The sequence below is a fragment of the Labrus mixtus genome, chromosome 4, assembly GCF_963584025.1.
Source record: "Labrus mixtus chromosome 4, fLabMix1.1, whole genome shotgun sequence".
In the NCBI taxonomy this organism is placed as follows: Eukaryota; Metazoa; Chordata; class Actinopteri; order Labriformes; family Labridae; genus Labrus; species Labrus mixtus.
Window position 1 is genome coordinate 27,828,796 of NC_083615.1, and position 5,970 is coordinate 27,834,765.

Sequence of the window (5,970 nt, forward strand, 5' to 3'; positions counted from 1 at the left end):
CTGTATAGAGCAGACGCAACATGCTGCACTGCTGTCCTTCTTTATTTGGCCTGGCATGCACGTCAACTCTCAGAAAACCTGTTTCATTTCTAAATGTTAAAGGCATGCATACGTCCCAAAGTAGATGGACGACAAAGAGTGAAATGCGCATTAAAAAAATCCATCTTAAAAAAGTTTTTTATTTTTTTCGCATTCGTAGACTATCCTTAGACACAAATAAACAAAATATGTGAATCATTTGGATATCTTATAGTGATTAAAACACATTTTGAACATAGTGCTTCAGGTAAATGAGGGGTTTATGTGCGTCATATGAGCTTTTTCTTTGATTCACTTTGTTTTAAGTTCACCAGAAAAGAATGAGTGACAAACTACATCCATTAACATTCAATGTAAAAAAAAAAAAAAAAAATAGATAAATTAATGCCTCATGTATTGATTTATTGTTGTGTAGCCCATTTCTGGCATTTGGCACCAACTTGAAGTTTGGATCAGAAAGAATGAAGTGACTCTTGTGTGTTTGTTTCTGGTTAGAGCAGCCTGATGGACAGCTCAGCGCGGAGCAGGATGCATGAATATACTGTCTGCATGTGGCCAGAAACATATGCATACTAACTTACAGAAACATGCGCGCGCACGGACACGCGCACATCACCCACTCAGAGACAAACGAAAGACAAAAACGCACACGCGCGTGGACACACACGTCTTGTACGAACTTTATTTTTTGCACTGCAGCCACAAACAGCTTGTGGTCTGTGAGATAGCTTTCTAGGAAATCTAAAGCAGCGATAAAGGGTTTTTTTTCTTTGCACAATCTTTAGTCAAAGATGACACAAAGATGAGACTCACTGCTCACAAACTATTTTAAACCAACGTTACTATTCTGCTCTGATGCTCAAAAAAAAAAAACTTTTCCACATCAAGTTTTGAGATGGAAAATGAAGCAGGTGGAAACGAAGCTGAGTGTAAGTCATTGAGCAGATAATTAAAAAAATGACTGCCAAAAGATTTAGCCTCACGTACAGTCACAAAGAGAATCTGCATGTGTAAATATGTTAATCCCCCTCCATATTCTTAGTCAACTTCAAAGACGTAGCTCTGAATGAAACGAGACTCGAGCGCGTCAGGGGAAGACTGGGGACTGTAAAGTCCTCAGAGCTTTAGAGCTGTTAATTTCCATCCCAGGCTCACGAGCTGTATAGAAATGCTTGTGAGAAAAGTGGGGGAAATGTCTCTTTAAAGTTTTTTTTTCCAGTCTAAGTTGTTTCCTCCTCCCTGTGTCTATTTGCATAGCCAATAGTTCCTCAGCGCTCGAGCGAGGCTGTGCGATTGTTACTGGGCAGACTATACCTTCCCCTCTCTCTCTCTCTCTCTCTCTCTCTCTCTCTCTCTCTCTCTCTCTCTCTCTCTCTCTCTCTCTCTCTCTCTACACTGCTGTGGTCATTTATCAGCCTTACCCGTTAAAGACTGTCGCTGCTGCTCATCACAGTGTCGTATGTGACACCAAATAGGACTGAAGTTTGGATGAAGTCATGTTAGCGGAAAAAGTGGCTCCGACTTGGTCTTGAAATTCATTTATTGTCATATGTAGTGTTGAAAAAGGATAAGAATAAGGGGGAGGTTTGTATTCTCTGTTAAGTCTGAAAGAGATTTGTCATATTATGTTAACAAAACACCTCATCAGTCAGTTAAGTTATTAAACTATCAATTAAGTAAATGTAAATTATTCAATTCTTAGGCAGATGCTTTCAGCTGGAAAAAAAACCTACATACTTGATTTTATTCATCTTTAAAATTAATTCCTATTTTTTTGGGAAAATAAACATTAATCGCTAAATATTTTTAATTAAATGTAAACTAAGTTTTGTGCTTCGTCTGATCTAAAAATAATTATTTTCATCAAGCATGTCTAAACTGGGAGCTTCGGTGGAGGGGCAGGTGCTCCAAATCCGCATCCTCATCCAGCGCCATCAGCTGCTCCGGCGCACCGGGATGCGCAATTACGCACCGCATCATCCCCATAATTCTCCCCGAAGGCTGCAGTCGGCAACGGTCACCTCTGCTATGTTTCAGGCACGTGACTCATCTGGAGTGAAATACTGATGATGTAGCCTCCAGCAACAGCAGCACGCGCTTCAAATGTCCACATGGACATGATCCTAAAAAAAAGTGAATACATTGGATGTAATTGCAGTTAAAGTTCAGCTTTTTAAGAGTTAAGTTGTAAGGTTCTTTTGCACCATTTAATTTTTTTTTCAATAAGGCTGATAAGAAACCTTTACTTCAATCATTAAAAATGATCATTCCTCTCTCTCAAACACTGACTAAATAACTAGTCAAGACGGTTTGAAACACCTGTCGGGAGTTTTTGTTTTTCTGCAGGGGAGCAGTGACGCAGCGGCTCCTCTCAGACAGCACGCCCAGCAGCAGCGTCTTCTGTCCCGGAAGCATTTAATTAACATATCAGAATCAAATCGGAACAAGCCCCAGAAGGGTAGAGACTTAAAAAGTTCCGACAGTATGCATTCAGACCTGTACTGAGTGGGAAACGGGCAGTAAATACCGACGTTTGAAGTTTGGTGAAATTCTTGCGCGCACACTGCAAGAAATATCCGTCGGGTTCAATTATTGTATAAACTTTTCGATTTCTGAGTCCTCCTTTATTTAAAAAGAAACTTTTAACTGATTTGAAATGAATTCCAGAGACTGGGATAGAGAGTCCACTTCTTTTGATTCATTAAAGGTCGCGGTTTTCTGCACACTTTACACCTTTATCAGTGTTTGTTTTATTTGACACATGCTTCGAAAAGGTTCCCGAAAAATACCGAAATGAGAGCATTAATAGAATCAAAATTAACTAAAAAAAATACTAACGGGGTTTCCCGCTCTGTTTTTGTTAAAGCTGCGTTTTATAGAGGAGATTAAAGAATATGTGAGTTCATTTTTTGCAGTGAGGATCGATCAGTGACTCATCGTCTTCATCACCGCACCTTTCACTGATTAAATCCCCGTTATAAGGAGCCGTGTCGGGCAGGCGGGCAGCACCCCGGGGTGTCTGCCTGTCCGATCACAGCAGCTTCGAGGGTTTTTTTTGTTCTTATTATTATTTAACCGACATCAACATGGCAATCCTGAGGCTGAGAAACATGTCTCGCATGACAAGAAAAGTGTCGCAGGGGGAATTTATTAAGAGTTGTGAAATGACAGCAGCAGGTCTGAGTGTTTGTTTGAAACAAACATGGTGACTAATTAAACTGCACGTCAGCTCCATTTTCTTTAGATATGTCAGACATCTCACAAAGTGTTCCTACTGAACAATCTGTAACACATGGGGACAAAAATGTGCCTAATTTTCAAGACAAAAATAATGCAAAAATAATGCTTAAAAATGTTCTAAATTTACAGCAAACACTGAGTGACCAAATCTGTAAATCAGAAGAACAATGGTCATGTGAGGCAGGGAGCTCAAAATGAAACTAAAAGTGAAGCAGGGAACTAAGATAAATATTTTAAACACATATTTTCCAAACTTGTTCCTTTAGATAAGATCTGTTCAGGTATGTGAGATGAGATCAAATCAAACATCATGAGACAACAACACACCTGCATCAGCAGGTCTGCAGCTGCCAAACAGGAACAAAAAACTATCCTCCTTTTTTAAATTTAATTAAAATGAATTAAATTAAAAATGCTGATTTTTATGATCTGATTGGATGTACAAATTTAGAATGTTTCTTTTAAGCCTCCAAAGAAACAGAAAAAATAATTAATTATATAAAAAAGGAAACATTCATGTAGCTTAATGTGAATTTTCCACCTGTGTCTCCAGTTTGAGTTACGTATTATCTGTTTGTATATTCATGTTTAAACTGTTTATGTATATATAAAACTTTTTATTATCATGACAACGTTTGAAGATAATTTTTTGTAGATTTTTGATAAAGTTTTTACATCAATTTATTGGAAATATTCACGCTTTATGCTTGCGAAACCGCCTTATTAGCTGAAATTAATCCAGAGATTCAATTATTTATAAGAAATCAAAATGAATGAAATGAAACATTTCATTTTTAAAATTCAAATATCATTATTTCTTAATTTCCTTGACAACGAAAGTGCTAAATTCCCCTTTAGTTTAGATTCTATGAACAAATTATATGATTAATACTGTGCTCAATAATAACACATGAATGGAAGGGATGTTTCTAACGGTGGAAATCATAGGAGAAAAACAGCCTCTTTGTTTTATATTAATTGTTAAAATGTTGACTTGAAAAATAAACATCCTGATGCAAACAGAGGCATTCACAATGTAACAAAGAACAGCAGTTAAACAGGTGATTCCACCAAACAAGCAGCAGGTGAGACGCCTCCTCTCTCTCTCTCTCTCTCTCTCTCTCTCTCTCTCTCTCTCTCTCTCTCTCTCTCTCTCTCTCTCTCTCTCTCTCTCTCTCTCTCTCTCTCTCTCTCTCTCTCTCTCTCTCTCTCTCTCTCTCTCTCTCTCTCTCTCTCCCCTTCAGCTACCTGCTAACTTAACCTCTCTGCGACTTAGAGAGCAGAACACAAAGGAGCACGGTAACATCTTTAAGAAGAACACCCTACAGCACCAACATGCTCACCTCATGGCTCACAGCCTCCTAAAAAAAAGTGACATGAATTAGAAATCCAAACAGCGTCTGTGTGACGGCCACTGATGATGACTCACAGATTAATTCACTTAAAAAAACTAAACAAATATCCCTCACACATGCATGTCGTTTGTTTATCATGCCCACATTTCCCCATTTTTCTCTGTGGTTGAGTAAGTGCAGATGTGTGGGCCGAACAACAACAATGCAGATGAAATCTACTCATCCACGATTAAAACAACAACAACAGACTTCATGCAAAAGTTTACTGGAAAAGCTCTTCCCCCGACCGAGAACACAATCGGTTTATTTGTTGATATGTAGGAACATTTTGCACCTGCTGTGTGTTTGGATGCTTCATCGCCTTCTGCTGCATCCCACTGATCCATGAAACACAAAACGTTGAGTAAAATCAGACATTTCTTGTCATTTTTTTAAACGGTTATAAACGGGGTTTCTACTGTAGTGAGGATGTAAATGACAGCACATCCTAACTTCATTTAAACATAATGACATGCAGAGCAAACTGAAAAAACCTCAAACTTTGTTCTCATGCTGGAGTTCTGCCTGAAATGCTCTTAAGACCAAGAAGATCAATCGAACCCGGCTGTATTGTCATTGAATCCACGATGAAAACATTTCCTTAAATAAGTGAAAGTCTGCTGTAACAGAGAGCGAAGTCAGGACAAATTCAACCCCGCACTTGAAAGGTTCAGATCACGAGTCTTCAGCTGATTCTGAGCATTTAGAAAAGTCCTGTTTCTGCATGAGGGGCGTGCATGCAGTGGTGGTTTCAATCTTGTCCCTGACATCTCCACTAACCACCTGTGGCATTTCTCTTGATTCTCCTCCATGACTGATGTTACAACAATGCAGCTCTGGCACAGAGTGCTCACCCTGCAGGCTTCCCTCAGACTCCCTCTGAAATTCTTTACGCAAACATTTCCTCCCCGAAATTCTTTGAGACAAACTCTTATCTCATTAAGTGGATAAGATACGAGGGAGGAGCAGAGAGGACGTGAAGAACAAAGTCTTCATTGTTGTTGTTGTTGTCAATGGACGCTTTTGGGACAAGATGTTGACTGTGTGAAAGCCCTCTCTGCTGGAGGGAAGACGTCTGACTCAGGTGAGAACTTTCAGAGTCTTTGGTCAAAATGCATCGGCTTTGTCGCTGTGTTTCATCTTAAATACCTTCAAGGGGAAGCTAGGAACACATATCTATGTCATATACCACTAATAATCTTAGAGGTCTACGTTTGTGCAAATAAGTACGGAAGCCCTAAGCAGACATCAATCAATCAAACTTTATTCATACGGCACCTTTAAGACAAATTTAATT